Here is a 21759-nt window from a genome sequence, read left to right on the forward strand (position 1 = left end):
GAAATTATGCTGCAAGAAGAGGAATGAATGTAACCACAATGCCCATTTGATGGCTTGCTCTGGAGCCCATTAGATAAAATGATCTTTGGACTAGTTCCTCATCCAGACTTCCTTTATCAGGATTACTATTGCACATCATGCAAGTGTTTGTATTTCTCTCTTTCTTCTAATCAAGAATTAAGCTTACAAACCAGAATTTAGTAGGATTTTGGGCAACATGATCCATCCTAAGCAGCATGTCTTTACACAAGGAAGTTTCAAATACTACTTTACTACTTTCAGCCACAAAAATAATAACTAAAAAAAATATCTCCAGCCCTGTTTTTGTGTGTGGCCCACCAGTGTCACGGCAGAACATGAAGGCAGGAATGAACAGAGTGCATATCAGTGTTAGGCACGTTATATAGAGCTGGTGCATGATTGCTGGTGGAGAAAGAAAGTCAAATATGGCATTCATTACCTCATTCACAGCCTAATAAATCAGTCTCTGTCTTTATCCTCAACTATTTGGCTTTTGCCACCCCCAGTCCTCATGACTCCATCTTCATAATGAATAATTCAATACATATTTTAAAAACTCTGGCTATTATTGACTGTTTAAATCTTCCTACTTTATGGTTTGTGGGGTTTTCAGGAATTGCTGACTGTCAGTTCTCTGTGGTAATTACAGGTTTCATATAGGGCACAGGGAAGAAAATAGTGTTTCTTGGTATAGCAAACAAACAATTCATTGAAACTGGTGTAACTGACAGACCGCAAAAAATATAATTTATATATAAATATATATAAAATGTAACAGCAGTGGGTAGGAAAGGAGAAGAGACTAGTGAGTTCTTGAGGGACAGAAGCAGCAGAAAGAATGTAAAAGAAGAGGAATGCCAAAAGAATGTCATTATTGACATTCAGTGGTGGAGAGATTGAGTGAGAGGTATTGAGGTAGACATGAAGGAATATGAGGATGGAGCAGCTATTGTTGGTACAGATTTGTGCAAAAAGAGAGAAATGCCAGGAAGGCTGGGAGGTGAACAAGGGCAAGAAGCCTGGGTTTGAATTTTAGCTTCAGGGAATAAGCAGTCAAAATGAGATATTCATGCTATGACTGAGGAAAAAATATCAACAGAGCAGGGGAGTATAAAGGACAAGCAAGCAAGCAGTTCTGAAACAAAGCAGTATTGAAATTCACCTTGCCGTCACCTAAAACATTTTTGCCCTTCTCTTATTGCAGACAAATCAGGAAAATGAAGTGGTTGCCTCAGACCAACACTATGTGTAAAGGAGAGTGACACTGCATCCCCTCAGTGCCTGCAGCATCCCAAGGCACAGGACAATGTAAAAAGACCTTATGTAGCACTGTGTAACACTCCAGCGTTCATGAGTCTTGAGACTTCTGCTGTAGTCCTGTGAAATGCTCTTGCTTTCCTTGCCCACTTCCTCATTACATAGCTTTGAGCAAAAGGAATCAACTTTCTGTTTACATAGCTAGTAAAGATGGTTTCTAAATAGTTTCCAATGCCTGATAGATTTGTCATTTCAAGGACATCACAATGCGCTGTTCCAAAAGTAAAAAAAGTAAAAGTTTAAAAGACAGAAAGGAACTTGGGAATAGGTCCCTTTCCAAGAAACTTTCTAGAGCATTGCACATTTTCCTAGTTAATAATAACCTTCGCCATTCTCTACAGTGGTAAGGGATTCTTATATGGGAACAGAAGATAGGTTAGGATTGGAACTGTTCAGAAAAAAAAAAAAAAAAAGAAGAAAGAAAGTGTAGATGTTTCCTCCTCTTATTTTCTTTTTCCTCTCTATTTGACTTTCATTTGTGTAAATATTGGTTAAACTGAATGGCAGATAGAAAGGTTTCTCATTGTTGTGCCAGGAGATATCAATGAATTTCTAATACTATCTTATATGTATCCTTCAAGTGCGGTGAATGTGCCACTTATTTCCCATTATGTAATGGGATATTTTGATATTAAAAATGTTTTAAAATACTATTTTTACTTTTTAAAGATAATTAGTAAAAGCCAAGATAAATTGAAAAGAAAATATTTCAATAAAATCCTGAAAGAGGATATATGGAACAGTACAAAGAAAAAGAGAAGGATGATCACAGATATCAAATGGTTTCTGTATACAGAGATATTAAATAGACTTGATCTCTTCAGCTGGAGAAAAAAGCTACTTTTACTCCAGGCTGAAGGCAAGGCAAAAGGAGAGACAGTCTTGATGTAAATTGAACAGGTTTGGTGGAAGAAAGTTTTAACTACAACTATTAAACATGACAGAACAAATGAATCTTCCAAAACAGAAAGTCTCCAAGTCTACATAGGAAACTGAAAAAATATACTATTGGAAAGATGTCCCTACACATTTCTTGTCTGCTTCCTCCCTAGGTTTCTGCTACCTACCACACCTACAGGACTCTGACTGGAGTGACTCTTGATCTGATAGGGTACAGGTGCTGTTACAGTCCTCAACTTTTCATCTCACCCACATTCCTCCTCCATGCAACACCACTCTCTGGAAGTTAGAACACAAACAATGGAGTTAAAGCAGATTACATGTGTGAAAATGAAGGGAAACAGCACATTTCTCTGGGATTTGCAGATGCTGTGACAGGCTGCCTTAGTTAGGAAACGTCAGAAGTGTAATCGTATTAATAGAATCATTTTCTTATGCATGTGGAAATGGAGATGATGTATCATTTACAAGTGAATGAAGACACAGTGTTGGTAACTGCTGGACTGCATAATATGGCCACAAAATGCTTCCATAATAATGAGTCCAGGAAATTATTGCACAGCTGTAACACAAGTGTAGAGGAGATTAGTAGAGACTTTCAATGGATTTTTAGGTTCTCCCTTTTTAAAAATACCTTTCATCCTCAATGCAGCCTGATTGCGTATGGTAGCCGGCATGAAGGCAAGCAGCAACTGCAGCAAAGTTTTGCAGAGAAAACGTGAACATATGTGGATGTGCTGACATTGTAGCTCCAGGATGTAAAGAACTTCCAGAAGCTAAATTGCATGAAGAATGACAGGATCATCATGATTTAGGCTTTACTCAAACAGAGTAGGAAATCTTCAGAAGAAATTACTTTCTCCCTGACCTATTTACTTCAATATTTTTCTCATTCCCTTGGCTGTTGCAATTAGAGTTTGATTATAAGCAGACATAAAGAGTCTGTGCAGTCATTTATTCTGCTGTGATGGCTTGTGCTGTGTTTCTCCTACCTTCAGGTGGAGAAGCTAGCAGAAGGAAGCAGATGGCCTGGGACACCAGTCCCAGATGATTGGGAACATGACATTGGGAAGGGATATGGCAGGTAGATCTGCTTTTATCTAGAAAATTTTATTTCCCTGCTTACTCAAAGCAAAAAAATTACTTCCCAAGACACATTTTCATTCATATGCAGTCTCCCCCCACCAAATAACTGAACTCTGGTCCAGGCTGAAGCAGTAGGTCCTCGGAGCCTTGTGAACTCTCTGGAATTTATTCTTAGATGTTTACAAGGACAGGAGACATGTTAATAGGAGAGGCACACAAGATCCCATGTGGTGTTTACAGGAAGAAGAAAAGAGGGTGTCATTATGAAGAGGTCCAAGTTTTGATATGCATTATGACCAGCTCTTCTAACCTACCAACACACATGAATATAACCCATATAAAAATTCCACAATACAGCTTTAGTGATAGGATCTATACTACTTTGGTCATATCCTCAGCTGATATTAATGAAAACTGAATAGAAGATATACTCCAGCTGTGCAGATTTACTCTGGTGGAAGATTCAGGCCTCTGTTTTTTGCTTGGCTTTGGGTTATGACATGTTAGATTTATTGCCTCATTTGCTACAGTAAATGAGAGTCTCTGGGCTGAGACACATTCGATAGCAGCGTGGTGAATGGACTGGCTGAGGAGCAGGACAGGAATAAAGAGAGAACATTTGTTCTGAAATACAGAACCCAGTCCTGATTTCTCTCCTAGTCCATCATTACTGCTTTCCACATTGAGTGAAGATAATCTGCTTTGAGACTTGAAATGAGCAAAGGCATTTTTTTCTTAAATGAAAAGTGTTGTAGTGAAACAAATTTGACAGTCCATAGAATTCACTATAGATCTTTGTTGAAGTGGAAAGGGATTACCTAATTTCTGTGCTAAGAACTGATGTTTAAAGTGTGCAGTGGAATACACAGATAGTTGTATAGGGCGTGACAGTGTTTTGTTTTACACTTACCTGCTGTCTTGTACTGAGATCGCCAGACATCAGCTGGCAATCATGAGAATTTGGGGAACTTGTGCCAGAGAGCGTAGGCTCCTGAAATAACAGTAAAAATCATACTTATGATTTTAAGTACGTGATAAATGAGTAAATATAGACAGATGAGACATGATGACTTTGTGTATGACAATAATATAAAGCCGATGAATGTGGTGATTGCATGTAACAAATGAGAAAAAAAAAATCTCTTTTGATTTCTGACTCAGACCTTACATTTTCTTGGAATTTGACTAAAAACAGCCACTTCAGTAAGGATGAAATCTGCTTCACAACAAAATTCAGAGACTAAGTTTTACAGAAGGTTTTAGAGCATCTACAGTCAGACAACTTTTTACCTTTTTAAGTATAAAGCTCCTGGTACCATAAAATACAATATCCTTGTATTTACAGTTGATGTGACAAACTGTTTTAGGGTATATGATAAAGCCCTTCATCAAAGCTGTCTTCACATGTTTACTTACAGTCATAAAGAGCAATGTTTGGAAATAGATCCTCCTCAGTTCTCCCTAGAAAGGACAGTTTGTTCAGTATAATACTTGATGTTAGTGGTGGGATCTGATTTTGGATTATCAGCTTGTAATTAAGGGAGCTGTTAATGCTGAGAAGGAATTTTGAGCTCAATCTATAATCCGTTATCAGTTTTAATGGACAAAAATGTGCTCAGAAGAGAGAATACAAGCTGTCATGGTGTCAAATGCTTCACTGAGGTGAGAGTGTGCAGGCTAAGTCCATGGAACAGCACTGACACAGAGGAGCTGGAGATCTGGCATGGCACTGACAGATGAGCTCTTAAACTCTTCAGAGCAGCAGCATAATTTTTGGCTTTCTTCTACTGTGTCTTCTCCACTATTTCTAGTAGTTAATAGAAAATATCCTCAGTCAATATATGGGGTTCACAGTCTCTCAGTGTAAATGATCCAGGCATTCCTACGAAGGCCTCTGTCCTGGTTTCAGTTAGCACAGAATTAATTTTCTTCCTAGTAGCTGGTGGAATGCTGTGTTTTGGCTTAGAATGAGAAGAGTGCTGATAACACCCCGATGCTTTAATTGTTGCAGAGCAGTGCTTATACTAAGCCAAGGACATCTCAGCCTTTGCTCTGTCCTGCCAACGGGCAGGCTGGGGGGTGCAGTAAGAGCTGGGAGGGGACAGACCCAGGACAGGTGACCCAAACTAGCCAAAGGGGTATTCCATACCATCTGACGTCATGCTAAACAATATATAGGGGTGGCTAGCCGGGGGGAGGGGGCCGGACTGCTCGGGGTTAGGCTGGGCATCGGTCAGCGGGTGGTGAGCAATTGCATTGTGCATCACTTGTTTGTACATACTATTATTACTTTCGTATTATCACCATTGTATCATCATTATTATTATTGTTATTATTATTTTGTTATTTTTTTTTTTTGTCTTATTAAACTGTCTTTATCTCAACTCACGGGCTTCACTTTCCATTTCTCTCCCCCGTCCCAGAGAGGGAGGGGGGAGGGTGAGCGAACGGCTGCGTGGTGTTTAGCTGCCGGTCGGGTTAAACCACGACAGCCTCTGAGGCAAGATAATCTCACTCATCATCACTTCCAGGTTGGACAGCAACTTCATACCTGCTAATTGTTGCCTGGAGTGTGGCAAAGCCCAAGGAGGCTCCTTTGCTGACCGAAGGGATGGGAGTATAGCTCAGTGATTATTGATAATGAGGCAACTATTAACAAAGCATGGGAAAAAAACACAGGGAAAGTCAGGTAGCCATCACTACCGTGACACTAAGGAAGCCTAATCAATTGATGAGAAAGATCACTTGTTTGCTAATTGCAATTAGTTGAACAAACGCTGAGCAGGGTGACTTCCCTGATGGCTGGGAGACTACACTGTGGAGCCCATCCATCTCAGAAGCAGTTAATTAACTTTACTGCCTGTTCCTTCACATTCAAGGAGGAAATAAGTCCTGTTCTGTCTGTGTAACCTTTTACCTTTATTTATTTATTTTGCCATTACTTCAGTGATTCAGTTGACACTCTCTACCTTGCTTGCTGCATAATCACCTCTCAGATATAATCATTACATATTCCATGGGATTCAAAGGCCCTGTTTGCCTCCTTTGCTGTCCCAGGAACCGAGATGACTTTTCTCACCTTTTCCCACAGACAGTATGTGGAAGAAAAACACCATTGCCTACTGCTGGTGCTCAATGAAAATGTGTGCATGAGTTTATCTTAAGGATTTTGCAGGGAGACAGACACTGTGGACATAATTTTTCATTTTCCAAAGGAAGAATTGCTCAGCCTTTTCAAAATATTACAAAGAAATCACCAAGAAATTAACCAAATTGCTTTTCCTGTGACTTTTTTTTTTTTTTTTTCCTCCCCATTTTGCCCCTGCATGTTTTCTAGTCCTTCTGTTGATCTGTGGCTTTTCAGAGCCTTTGTATTTTTCAAACAGAACCACTAATTGCACCTTATGTTTGGCCTTTCATAACTAGCTAAATTTTTTGAATTTACAAATTGTGCAGAGGACAGTATTTCTATTTCAACTATGCATTCTGCTCTTACGAGTTGAGAAAAATGACAAAGAAAAAATCAAAATGCTGAAATAATTATTTCCAACCAAAACTGGATGGAATAAATATTAGTAATCAGTTTTAAGGAAAAATAAATCATTTACTCATTTCTAAAAAATCTATTTACCAAATCTAACTTTCATCTTTCTGCAATCTTCACTAAAACCAACAGTTTCTCTCTCTCTCTCTTTCTTTCTTTTTCCTTTCATAGGAGGAGTGACCAAAATATAAAATATACTACTCCCATTAGCCTGATAGTATACCAGCCTTGGAGAAGAAAACCCAGGGGGCAGAAGCCCAGGCCTGTCTCACAGTTCATCTCAGGCACTTCTGTTAATACCGGTTCTTTCTAGCAGGGTTCCTGTTTAACACTGGAGTGGGTTGTCTGGAGACACATGAAGTCTCTATCTTTGGAGACACTCAAGGACTGACAGGACAGAGTCCTGAGCAGCCTGCTGTAGCTGACGCTGCTCTGACTGGGGCTGGAGTACATGATTTCCGGAGGTGCCTGCTAGCCTCAGCTATTCAGCAAGCACATTGCAGAGGCAGCATTTGCTAAGGTGGAGCATCACAAATGTGAGAACAGTTGGGCCTCACTCCAGGGTCTCAGTGAGACCCACGCTCTCTCAGTGGATGTCCTCTGTAAGAGCCTGAAACACAGACAGCTGCATGACTTTCCCAGGTAAGAAGCAAGAGGCACTGTGTGGAAGGGCAGAGAGCTGGACCTGCATTTCTAGACAACTAGACCATCAGGGCTCCCTCCTCCTGGCTGCCCCTGGCTGCTTTGCATGGACCAATGTCCTACTCTCAGTACCGGAGCATTATAATTCACAGACTGTGCTTGCTGCCAAACCTCTGCTGCCCTGAAAGGCTGTTTGTACCCAGTAGAACTGAAAAGAAATCACTCCACTACAAGTACATTAAGCACATGAACAGCTCTGACAATAATTTGTTTGGTAAGCTGGCTTATGCTTTATTGAATTCATTTACTGGCTGTCCAACAGCTCCATCAGGCGCTTTTGCAGCAGCCAGACGTAGAGACATGACCTCCAGTCTAGAGTCAAGTCCAAAGGTCCTCCCCACTTCTTTCCTACAGTGGTAAAATGAAAATCTCCTCAAGCAAGCAGAGGTGTCCTGCCACAGTCACTTATGGTATGTGCTGTGCAAACTAAACATTAGCATCATTTCAGCAGAAGCAGCTTGGTGCAGCTGTGCCAAGCTTTAGCAGGTTAATGTGCTTTGGACATGTCTAAAGTGCTTAACAGTTTGATGTGGCAAGGCCAGAAAATACAATTTTAATCAAATCCGAGCATTGTTCTCTCTCCAGGTATAAAAACTTCATGAATGCAACAACCTGTAATACCTCACATTCATTTTTTTCATGCAGGTTGAATATAAATTGTAGCATGTCTTTAGCAGCACTGGTGTGGTAATAGAGACAGATTGCAAATTTACCAGTGAAATACTGAAGAGGACATTTTGTCTTAATGACTTTGCAAAGTGGGAGAAACAAGTCATCAGAAGTCTACTTTTCTAAAGGGAAGCCTGAGAAAAGCAATTCAATGTTGGCCACACATGTATAAAGCAATTATGGTAAATAAGCCATAATACAGAGAAATGTTAATCTATTTTGTGAGAGATAAGGCAAAGGTTGGCTGGCTTCTACGGGCTCAGCATTGCATTGCAACCTACACACTCGAAATGTATTGTACATAATAAATGGAGTGGGAATAGCTGATGAATATCACAAAACGGAGACACAGAGAGCTTTGCTGCACCACTGGATAATGTTTGGGTATTTGTTAGTGACAGATGGTAGGCTTTTTCATCCGTATCTGTGTGCCCTGGATGGAGGATTGTTTGATGACACACGAACAGTTACTGTCACTCTCTTCTTTGTCATCTTGCAGCATTCTTACAGCTTTGAGGGCCTTATGTGTTTAATCATTTATGCAGGGATTTTATGAGGCAGGTGCTTAAGAGTGTGGTAGGAGGGAAGATAAAACAAATAAATTAAAGTCAGTTCCAGTTACTCTTAATCCCAGCAAAGGCACAGACTGACATCACTTAACTGCTCTTTAATGGCCTGGGTCTTGTGTTACCGTTGGAGCTGACGACAATTGTGGTGTTAAGTGATTGCATGCAGAGGCCAAATAAAGGAACACACCGACATCAAACCATGTATGGCCAAATTCCCTCCTCTGTGGATGCCAGTGGGAAGGCACAACATGCATTGAATACCAGAAAAATAATTATGAGCTGAAATACCCTTCAGACCAGTCTTACATTGTTCTGATGCCCAGACCAGATGTTGCAAGAGGCTGGAGGTGACTGAAGGTGACTGGAGTTCTCTCCTCATAATGGTTTAGCTCCAAGAGGCGTGCACCCCACCAAGGGCACTCTGGTAGCAGGGTACTCGTGGGGCTGCATCCACACTGGTCTCAGCCCCTTTATCTTGGCTGGTGGCTCCAGCTTGTTGCTGAGAAGTCTACTTAACACTTCTTCAGCTGCATTTTAATTGAGAGAGAGAGAGGAAAAACAAATTAAAGTAACAAAAACAAAGACCAAAAACAACCCAAGAAAGGTAAGCACTTCTACTTGGGAGAAATCAAGGGCTTGCAAAATAGTCCAGGCTAAGATGGATGGGGACATGTTAATACTGAACTTTGCTTTCAACCCCTTCTTCCTATTTACAGACAGGTGATACCAGGCCTCTTGGCAGCCTGGTTCTCTGGGACCTCTTTCTGTAGCATGGCTGTATCCCTACAAACTGGGCTCTGGGTCCTGCTCCTACTTTGTGCTATGGAGTTAAGATCCAAGTCCTTACTATTGCACAGCTCTAGCATCCCTTCACAGGTAACTGCACTCTGTCCCTCTGCAGGTGGTCTATTGCATTTTCGCCTGAAGACAAATCAATGCAGTAGGAGAGCTGCCCCACTGAGTCCTTCAAGTGCCTCAGCTGCCAAGAGGCACAAGGCTGTCCTCTCTGCAGAAGCCTGAGATAAAACAATTAGAGCTTTGATTAGTTGAGGCTAAAGCCCAAGTTAACGAATATTAGACAATGTTTCTTTTAGACCTGCAGTTTTTGCCTACCCATTTGTCAGTATGTCTTTGTATGTTCCCAGAGGAATTTGGTCTTATTTGTTGAAATATCTCATGGCTGGACTGTCTCCAAACATCAACTGTAAGCCTGATTAATTATCAAGGAGATCATCACAATTCATAATAAGTTGTGTGCTAATTACATGTACCCTATGAGTATTTTCCTCTCATTTGTCTTGTGAGTGCTCATTTTGCAGATTAATAATGAACATGACAAATGCAGTGAAACCAGTGTTGTGGACTATCAAATTAAGGCATGGGGGGATTGTGCTCTTAATTAAAACTACTATTTGCTCGGAATTACAAATGGTACTACTCATCTTGCTTCCAGAAAAGGCTATTTATTAAAAATGCAGTATTCCCAGGAGAAAAGGCACTGAGGCACTCTTAATACCAAAAGAATCACTTAGTATTGAAAACTCTTTCATATCCACACTGAGTTGAATAGTTTATGAAAAATATCAGCTTGTTAGACTTGAAGTTCATTTCTCTCTCTCTCTCTTTCATGTAGGCAAGTGTAAATAAGCATTTGTCTTTTGTTTGATCCAAAAAACTCAAGTCTGTGGGTTTCTCTCCTCAGTTGGGCTTGGCCTAGAGTTTCTCACTAAATCTGTCAGTGAGCCTCACAATAACTTTTTGTAGTCAAGAGGTACAATAAAGGTGGTTATGAATGGGCATCTGTCAGAAGTAACTGTTTTGGTCACTGACAGCTTCATGGGCTACATGAAACTCTGCAGTCTGGAAGTGAAAAATGGTTTACTTATATTTTCAAAAGAGCCTCTCACAGGCTAAAAACCCAGTATTTTTGGTTTTGAGACAAGAAAAGATGTGGATTAGCAATGTGTGCCGTGACATCTTTGGATTTTAAGCTAGAGGCTAGCGCTGCAGCAGCCAATGTTTCAGAGAAATAAGTTCTTTGGGCATCAAACTTCAGCTGGCTGTGGGGTTTATAGTTTGCTTGGGAATGGATTCCTTTTGGTTAGATGGAGGTGTCTTAGCAATTAGATTTTGTAGTGATAACCTTATGTCAGAAACCTATAAATCCTATAATTTCTATTTAAAATCCCACTACTCTTAAGTTCCTTTCTATACTGCTTTTCTGATCACCATTTCCTTCATTCTTTATAATAGATTAGCTAAATTTCTAATGAATGTTCTGGTTTCAGTAAAATATCTTGTGTTCTTCTAAAAAGCCTCACATTAAATTACTATAGAGCTGTGTTTCCCTAGCAATCCCCCCTCCTCCAGTAAGCTAACTAACCTTAGTGCTAAAATCAAAAAAATATTTTCAACAAGGAATGATTTCTCTCTCACTCAAAACTCTGGGATTTCAGAAATAAAGAATATGAAGATGATCTCTTGTGGAATGGCTCTAAAAAGCATCCTGTCCTCTTTTTAGCCCTTTTCATACCCCAAAAGAGCTAATAACAACCCATATAATTACTTGCTTATTAGTTCATGACTCCGTGACTCAGGTGCCATCTCCCATTAGTCAGCATGACCTCCCATGCATTTACATCACAATGGCATGAAATTGTAATTGCAAGTAATTTAAAAGTCATAGGGCTTCTCTCTTGAAACAACAGTTTTGCCCATCAAAGTGACTTTCATTCAGTTAGTCAAAACATATAGTAACAAACTGAGTGGAAGGTACCCTACTATCTGATTACCAAATCACATGTAACTTTTATAGAAAACGTAGGCCATTCAGATATCTTAATACCCTAGAAACCTCCAGATATGTTATTTTTTTTGGGGCCACCACCTTTCTAAATATAGATTCTTTAACTAATGCAAGTATATTTGCTAAAATGAAAACCTTTCCACAGAAAACAACATTTGGTTCATGTCACCATCTGTTCATTCATTAGAGGACCCAAACCAAACCATCCATTCTCTACTAGATCTTTCAGTGCTGATCAACTCTGCTGCTAGTGGCTGCCTGGCTTCAGGACCTGCCCTTGTTACAGTGCTTTTCTGTATGTCTGCTTTCGCACTTCATTTCTGCAAAGCAGAGGAGAAATTCTTAAAATTTGCAGAACTGCAACTGTCTAGCATTGCTGCCAAATGTCTTTCTTTTCTTATGGTACCAATCTGAATACAGAATAAGCAGTGAGTTTGCTGACACATATACTTAAATCAGAATAATTTTTCTTTGCCGTATGTTTGTTTTTATGACCTTGCTTACATATTTATAGAACTCAGTTTTTCTGAGGGAGAGACTTGTTTATGTTTGCTCATGCAACAGCTGTACTTTGTCTTTTAAAAAGACAGTATAGTCCTTACCCCTAGCTATTTTTAAACTACCTAAGTCTCACTTGTCATCTAAAAATAAGTTTTTGATATCCACATATAATATGCATATAAACATGATATGACCAAATATGGTTGCATAAAGGGGTTCATATCAGCCCTTTGGCTTCTTCTATAGTGTAATGATGATTTTAAAATTAAAACACATCAAAATTATAAACATATCCTGTACTTCCTGTTTGCAAAACACCATGAACAGAATTTTGTGTTTTTTTGAAATAGAGTCTGAGCACACAGCCTTCTCCCAGCATTGTTCAAACAATAATGGTTTTAATTCCCTGAAAGGATCCATAGAATCATAGAATATCCCAGTTTGGAAGGAACCCATAAGGAACATGAAGTCAAACACCTGGCTCCACATAGAACCACCCAGAAATCAAACCTTATGTCTAAGAACATTGGCTGATGCTTCTTGAACTCTCACAGGCTTTGTACTATGACCACTTCCCTGGGGATCCTATTCCAGTGCCTGGTTAATCATAACTTGTGTACAGCAAGTCCATTATTTTGAATTTTGAAGGGAAAAGTAATGTAGGAATGTAAATTGAAAATTCTGATCCTCACAAATAGTCATGAAAGATCATTAAAACATTATATATATTTTTTAATCATGCTTTCTAATCATTTTTTTTTTTTTCTTTAAAGGCAATCCCAAAACATCTAGGCCATTTCACTCTCAAGGCTTTAAGCCTTCTTCTTCCTTATTGACCATAACTAACTCCTGGAGAGCATTGTTCAGGTTGCCTGAACTGAATATGGGGCTCTACCACCAAGGAAGAAACCTCCTGTAGCCTGGGAGCCTTCAGATCTCTTGAGAATTTACGGCTGTCAGGCTCAGAGGTGAGACTCTGGGTTCCTTGACTGATCTGACCCAAAGCAATCCCCATAAAGGAGCAGACACAGACTTTGGCTATGTAGACTTTCTTGAAATAAGCGTGCCAAGCTGGTTAAAAGAAAATGCTAAAGGTCAGTTAACATTCAGACAGATGAACTACATAGGCTTTGGAAAAGGTTTACATTTTGATTAACTTGGCATTTCTTTGACAAAAACAAACAAACAAGAAAACACAGCAGAACGGAAAAGGTTTTCAAAGGACAAGTCCTTATCAAATCAGTATCTGTCACAGTTTAAAACAGTGCCACAAGCAGTAGATTTAAGAGGGTCTGGCTTCTTACCAATTTGTGTCTCACAAATGATCACCTTTGTGACCTTAATCATTTAAAGTAAGGAATATGCTGGTGGTTGGAACCTCTTTCTTACCTTTCCTTGGGCTATGCTTCGACCTTTGAGACAACTGTCTTTCTTTAAAATCAATAGACTGTTTCAATCCAGTGTAACTGTGGAAAGACGGTCAGGCTGAGATTCACAAAGACACAAAGTGCAGCCCAGCATATTACCAAATCAGGCAGCCTTTGGTTATAGAGTCTACCATACAGACATTTACCAATACATACTTCCCTCCCCATTTACTTTCCTTCCTCCTCATGCTGCTCTTCTGTAGTTAGCTGGAAGCATCAAGTTCAGTGTGATGCACAAAACAATATTTAAATCAAATTAGCAAGAACATGTGGCCACCTAATATTTTAAGGCTTAATCATTAAGGCCACTATGCAGCTGTTTAGCTTTAGAAGCAGTCAGAGCCTATTGATCTGATGAACTGAGTAGGAATATGTGTCATTGTTTTAAAAAAAGTTTCAAGAAATATTTCTGTATGACAGAGCTTAGATGGTAAAGAGATATTTTTAGTGTAATGTTTAAGTGCATTGCAAGTCTGATTGCATTCCTCCAGAAGAGAATGAGTCATTACACACAGATAATATATGCAATAAATTTAACTTGCTTTTCTGCTCATGCAATGCTATAAAGCAAAACAGAGTTTCCTAAGATGCTTTCTTCACTGGAGTTCATTCTTCACTGAGACCCTATTTTTTTTTTTTTTTTTTCCATTTAGTATTTCTGTCACCTCTGTACGAAGATCCGGCTGTGCCTGGTTCTGACCCATCAGATGAGCTACAACATTAATGCAGTTCCCTTGTGTGATAAACATGCAGCACAGATTTCAGGTGGAGTACTGCACCCCACAAAACTTTGAACTCCCCTTTGCATTTTACATAGCTTATGCACCTTTTAAAGCTTCTCTTTAGCTTCCCTTCTACTGTTTTCCTGTCTCTGGGTTAGCACCCCCAGTGCTGCCTGTTAGGTCACTAACAGCTCTATCCCTCCAAACTTCCTCTGTCAGTGTTTTACGAGCATCTACAACAACAAAGTCCTGGCATCACAATTGTGTCCTACTGTAATAAATGATAAACACTCCTTTGTTGTTCCTTTCCGCAAGCTGTGGATACGTCTGACATTTTCTTAAATATTCAATGTTTCACTTAGACAAACAAGAAAAGCTTCAAGGGCATTGTTATCTCATTGTCATGGAAAGGGTTCTGCCTGGATGACAATATGAAAGGCCATTGTATGACATGGCTTCCCACAAAACAGAGGAAACAAAGTTCTGTGGTTTCAGCTCAGCATGAGAAATTTTCAACATTAGAGGGCTTTCTGCAGCAGCAGTCTTCATAAGTGAAAATATATGCACACAATTATAAGAATACATTTTGAACTTCGTGGTGGGATGGATGACCTAGTATTACAAGGCAGCACTTAAGTGAAAACTTTTGTAGTGGGATCTTTGTGATGTTTATTGAAATGTAAGCAAGTTTTTTCCTTAATTCATAGCAGAGATGGTTCTTGTGTGCAGCATGCTTTGTTGAAAAAATAAAGTCAAATTATATTTTCACATAGTTCAAAACTGAGCGGTTTAGATGCCAAATGATTTCATGCAATTCAAAACAGAGATCATCCCTATTGTTCTTGCTTACATTATCGTATGAACCCTGTTGTGATTATATAAGGTATTTTTAGTGCTCAGTCTAGCAATGGTATTGCAAGAAAAAAGCTTTATACAGACTGCATTATTCAGCTGGGATAAAGGGGCATAAAGAGTATTCAGAAAATCACTTGCTAGGGGAGCTGGGTAGAGATTCCCAGAGCACTGGATTATCTAAACGAACAACTTGTTTAGTAACCCCGTAACATAAAGACTGTGGGACATGAAGACTTCACAGAAACAGTGGTATCCAAAGATGGGAGAAAGGTCCATTCAGTAGCTAGTGACAGTGATCTGTTATGGTGATTTATGATTTTTACATATATACAAATTTATATTGTAAGGAATCCTTACAATATAAAGGGTCAGAAGAAACTCTTTCATCACCATGCCTGTGTTCTGTAGGAACCTCCTACAGTGTCACCTTCAACTTATGTTTGACAGGAAAATTTTCCAAAAAGCTACTCTACATAGAAGTACATTAAGACCATTTTGTATTTTGCCTTTACTGATGACCTTAAATTTAGAATCTTGTATTTGAGATGTTTAAAAGTGTCCCAAAAGTGGAGTTTATACAGATTACAGAATGGGCTATTTTATGATGTTTATGACAGACATTCTTTTTTATTGAGTGTTCAGATCTTTACAGAAAAGTGACAAGAAAGGAAAGAAGCTTTGTGCAATGAGCACTGTATTTTTTTTTCTTTTAATTTATGATTGTGAATGCTTGTAAAATGTGGAAAAAAAGCTACTAAGGTTTCTAACGTGATGGAAGGAAAGCTGGTATATGGGAAGACCTTTGCTGTGTCAGCTGTAGTGTTGCTCACCTGAGACAACGAGAATAAAAACCTAGGGTCAATAAATTGACCTTGATTTTGTTCCAGTGATGAACTCATCACAGCCATTAATTTGACAACGTTCTAGTTCCTGCTTCTGATTGAAGGTTTTAGGTGGGACAGTGTCACAGGCCTTTGACAGTTGAAACATAGAGCACCTCAGCTACTGGGAGAAAAGCTTCTGCATTTCATTAAATGGCTTTGAAATCATAATGGAAAATGGAGCTGTATGAAGAGATTGCAAATGCCAATGGAGGTATTTACACCAGGTTTCTAGGCTCCACTTTAAATTCAGCTTCTGGCCTACCAACATTTGGCATTTTCTTTGAGCAGTACAAATCTGAGAAGAGGAAAGGAATGTGAATGAGCCCATTAGCCCAGATCTCATAGATCTTATGCTTTTGGGACTTCAGAAATTGACAGTATTTGTTGATAAAAAGCCTGAAAGATCAGCCAGCACAGTAAGTTACTGTTAAGAAACAGCTTATTTGGTTAATTTGCTGCAACTGAATTGCCTGTAGGAGTGTATGTGGATTTTATGCACATCTGCATAATTTTTTTTCACTGCCCCATGCAATTTTAACTGAATATGCATGCCATTCCACACCCCTTGAATGGCATTCAATGCTCCTGAGTAATGAAACAACTATTTGCCTTTTCAGAGGCACAGCAGCAGGAAATATATTCTAAACTCATTTCATGTAGTTTGTGGAATTACTCAGGTCTCTTTCCAGCTGGAAGCTGGTTGGCAGGCACACAGCAGCTTCTAGCCTCTCTCATACACAGCCCTGTGCAGCTCATCTGAGTAGGCTATTAAATATGAAAAATCAACCTGTAAATGAGGATGGATTGGCTGCGAATGCTATTCAGTTTGTGCTGCCAGCACGCACTATGTGCCATCCCTGCAAGGGTCACAGCTCTCTGCCATAAAAGAGAACGATGCCTCGGAGAGGTCACAGCACAGGATACAGTGGAACATATGTGCTGGGTGATACTCCTCATTGACCGTCTTGTAAAGGTAAAAGCAAACAGTCTCCTGCCTTACAATAGACATATGCCAAGCACAGATGACTCAATGTCCTGCAGCTATGAGCTCCATAACACAATCTTTGCTTGGCCAAGAAGAGCTGAACACTTAGAGACGAGAAATGGAGAGTCTCAGAGCATCAACTCGCCATGCTCCAAGAAGCTGCAGAGGTTGGATGTACAGATTGGTCCCAGGAAGCAATGTCAGCTTCAGTAGTACTTGCTGCTTCATTTCATCCTGTCGTCAGGGATTTCAATTAATCAGTGTTTCCCATGCCAGCACAGCCCTGTTTCCAGTTTGAGACCCACACAGTTCAAATATTCGGCTTTTGCACTTGGCTTGATAGCCAGAAATTGGACACATGTATCTCATATTTTTCCTAGTTCCCCTAAACAGCAGCCAGGGAATTTCTATTATATTTATTGAGGAAAATTCCAATATAACCAAAATACAATGCACAATGATTTTCTGTGCATTTCTTACAGTACTTAGTATCACATCAATCAACAAAAGCCATGGTATTTTAAGTGTTCACCTTATGTTGCAAAATAAGTTTGAAAATGTTCCCCAAAGGTTAATATTTTTATAGAAGTGTTTTGTTATAGAATTTAACTAGTCAACAAACTGCCTGTAGCCACCAAAACATCTGCTATAGATGCCCTGAGAGCCATCTATAAAGAGATAACATTCCCATCTGCAAGGTGTGGATTATAGACACTATTTATGTTAAAGCCATGCATTTAAAGACTAAAGAGACTAATCTTTACTTGGGAGCTACTGCACTGAAGTACAAGGAACAGTTGGTTCTCTGGTACAGAAAGGACACTACTCAACAACCCATGGACATGTTAGAAGAGCAGCACTTGGGAGAAAGAGGAACAGACTTTTTTTGCTGTTTTAAGGGGTTGAATGCACATAGTATTCATCACCTAATATAGAATTTGCCTAGGATGACAAACTTTAAAACAGCAACACCACTTCGCTTCTTAAGAAAAGCGTATCACATAGTCTCAAGTGACCACCCTAGTTTGGGTGCTCCTGCCAACACAGGACATCTGTTCATAAACAACTCAATTTCTTGGCAAAGATAGTTTTGGCCTCACTGCAGATAACTCCTGTCACTGAGAAAAAAGTTGAGTTAGAACTAGAGTTCAACCTGTAATGTAAAATCTAAACCCAGGTTGTGATTATCCCAACTGAGATTGGGTTTTACAGTTAGTGACCACCTCTTACAACACAACTCTGGGCAAATGTGAAGTTTGATCTATTTACTAACGGAAGGAGGATACAGGACATACCATGGTAACTGCAAATACCAAAGTATCTGGAGGCATTCTGTGGGTCAGGGAAATCAGAATCAGTATATACAGCACTCAGAATGGCCATGAAATTTCCCTCCCTTAGACTCTGTTCCAGTTATGTCAGGAATAAAAATCAATATCTAAGTTGGTCTAAGTTTTGATTTGTACTTATTGAAATATATCACTATGTATTTTTTGGTTAAATAAAGTTATTTTTTGAGGGGTGCAGGAGAGTGAGAGGGTGTTTGTAAGCAGCATTTCTGCCTTTAAACAAAAGCTATTTCTATGGGTAGGTTTTAGTGGATGAAATATACTTGTCTCATCTCTTAAATGGTTCATGTTGGAAACTTAGAAATGATTTTAATTCTTGGAATAAAAATTGGTAGAACATTCCTAATTCACTATTCAGGATGACATTTTTCAGTCACATTAAGAGCATTAGGCACCCCCCATTCACAAGCCTTATGTACGTCAGAGAGAAGGCCTATGTTTGGGTCTTCTTGCCTTGAAGAATTTAAAAGATAACTGTCCTTTGTTCTTCAATTCTTTTCAGCTCAGGTGCTCAGCATTTGGGACGGATTCCCCACCCCCCCCACACGCACAATTGCTCACAACTTTCAGCAGAGTTGCTCTTGATTTATTCTGACATGATTGCATGGAAGGATCTGACTAAAGTCATTGTGAAGACACCCTTCATTATCATTAAGAGATCACGGTAATCAGCGGAGGTTCGTGAGGACTGGAAGAAAGCAAAAGTCACTCTTATAAAGAAGGAAAGGAAGGAAGATGCAAGGAACTACAGGCTGGAAAGGTGACAGGTACCTCTGGAAATGTGACAGGCAAAAATGATTAGAGAAAGCTATTTTCAAACATGTTAATTAGAAGGTGATTGAGAGTGGTCAACAAGCAGTTGTAAAGTAACAACTTCTTACCTAACTAAACTTCTTACCTAGCTTCTTAACTAACTCTGTGATTCTGTAAGCTCGTGACTGAAGATGAAAACTAATACATCTCCTTTTACCTGACAAATTCCAAGCTGCCTCTTACATGTATACCTCTCTACTTGGAAATTTAGTAACTAAATAAGTAACAGATGGACTACAGATTGCATTTAGTTATGTCTGCATTTAATTTATTAAATAACTCAATAAGAACTGTAATTAGAAGAACAACTCAAATTTCCAGGTGCAGGCAGGAAAATGTAAACCTTTAGTTCAGAAAATAGCTCAAGAGCTTCCAGTTAGTACTTTCCTAACAGTCCAAGCTCAGTGACTGTCTTTGCTGGTGTGGCCTCCAGTCTAATAAGACTGCATTAATCTATCGTCTAATAGGTCAAGGAAAAAAGGCCAGTGGACTGTTCCAGAAATCAGTTTGTTGGTCTGTCAATTAGAACACATCAAGTTACTTGAAATTTCACTTCACATAGTATTGTCACAAAACAAGCAACCCCCCAAAATAAAAACAACCCCACCACACCTAATCACCACCACAAGTTGTGCTTCAACACATCCTCCTAAGCTACTAAAAAAAAAAAAAAAAAGGTGTCTGGACTACTTATCTGTTGATTTTTTTCTTCAGTTCTGATGATATTGTAATTGTGACTTCCTTTCAGCCACACTCTTTGCTTTTGTCAAGACTGTGTCATCAGGTTTCCGGAATATAGTCTATCTTTCTTGATGACGTGGGTGAAATAAACGGATATCCAGCACTGATTTCAAAGGAAAGAGGACAAGGTCCCAGCAGTAAGAAGTTAAAAGGGAACTAGCGAATTATGTGTTATATCGTTGCTTGTATAATTTGCATTGAAAATGTGAGATATTAAACACACAAAAAAAGCAGCTGCCTGGCAGAGGATCTATTGCATGCTTGCTCTTAATACCCTGTGAATCAGAGTGCATATATTAATGTTCAGGAATTGAAACTCTCTTAATACCCTGTGGGATTAGTTGGATTGCTGGTGGGTGAACGTGTATCAGTGTATGTGTATGTTGGAAACATTTCTTACTCACTTCCTTCTCTCAAACTCATCAGGGAATAACTTCTTCTCCTTCCATGTCTATCAGGTAGCAAAAATATACCATTATCTTCCATTTTATTACAAATAAAATAATTACCAAATTATTACCAAATTACAAATTACATTTATCTCTAAATAATAAAGAAAATCTAATGATGATTAATGATATTTGAAAGTGTGTATCATAAACCTGTTAAACATACTTGACACTGTGTGTTCAGTTCTAATACTGCCCCCCGTATACCCTCACAAGACATTTTACTAAATATTTTTAATTTAGGGGGGTGGGGAAATAAAATAAAATGAAATAAAAAAATAAACAAGTGAACCATACTAGCTGCCCCAGGAAGAATAGTTACAGAAGTTCAACGTGGTATATGAGCCCTGACTTAAAAAGCTGGTGAGCATTCATTGTTTATTCCTTCTTTTTCAATAATATCCATCAATTTGTCAAAGAACTTTCCATTTATAGCATTCATCTGTTGTAGATATGGACCTCTGACTCATAATGGTCTTAATATGATTATTAGGATAACTGAATACTTTGGTTTGTGTTACATAAAGCCCTGAACTGTGAACTTGGTTAGATACCTTACTTAGACTGCTGTCAGAAGACGGGGTGAGGTGGATACTGAGCATCAAAGCTGAATCCCAACAGAAGCAGGGAGGTGATGAGGATGCAGAAGCACAGAATGTTCACAGCCCCGAGGGAGTTATTTGTAAGAGTGATTTATGAGTGGAAATAGCAGAAGAGTGATGGAATAAAAGGCATGAGAATTAAAGATGGATATAGTGACAGTCTTGGGTTTTGAAATATGACAAGGTTAAGGAGATAATTCAAGGTCTACATGTTTGAAAAAGATGTTTTACAGACAAGTGAAAAGGACAGACTGTTAGTGTCCAGAAAGAGTGAGACCAGGACAGTAAGGCAAAGGGTGAGAAAGAGTGACAAAAAAATGAGACAACAGACTAGTAGAAAGGACAAAAACATTCTGCAGAGACACAGCAAAGAAAAGAAGAAAGTATAACATACAGATAGAGAGGAAAACTGATTCATTTTGATGCTAAAAGAAATTAAATCTGTGGGATCATGAACTCCTTCCTCATCAGGGAGGAATCAGAACACATGTCCCCAGTGTCAGAGATCACATGGACTATCTAATGGGAATAGAGATAAGACAACATACGAGCTTGTGATTCTACTTCATACATGGGCAAGTGATGCCCCATCAAGTGATTTCCCATACCATGCAAGGTATGGGAAAACAGTAACAGTTGTCTTGTGTAGAGTTACTAAAAGACCTACAATGTTCAAAGGAGATAGAAATAAATACGAAGTGATTTGAGAGACTCACTAAAAGGAAGAGTAACATAATCACAGGAAAATGTAGGTTTGAAGAGATGTCTGGAGGTCTCTAGCCCACCCTCCTGCTCAAAGCAGAGCGAACTTCAAAGT

At 39.1% G+C, this 21759-nt stretch overlaps 1 protein-coding gene across 1 annotated transcript in view; it reads left to right on the plus strand.

Moving 5' to 3' along the window:
• LOC311439651 (uncharacterized protein) overlaps positions 1-20251 on the plus strand; it is a 73976-nt gene extending 53725 nt beyond the window's left edge. The window contains exons 1-3 of the transcript XR_014694880.1: positions 12913-13083; positions 14196-14307; positions 18840-20251. The gene's annotated coding sequence lies outside the window, so the exon portion shown is untranslated. Of the gene's footprint in view, positions 13084-14195; positions 14308-18839 lie in introns of the transcript that reaches the window.
• Positions 20252-21759: the final 1508 nt, after the last annotated feature.

Source organism: Aythya ferina (assembly GCF_964211825.1).
Source record: "Aythya ferina genome assembly, chromosome: 7".
NCBI classification, from domain to species: Eukaryota; Metazoa; Chordata; class Aves; order Anseriformes; family Anatidae; genus Aythya; species Aythya ferina.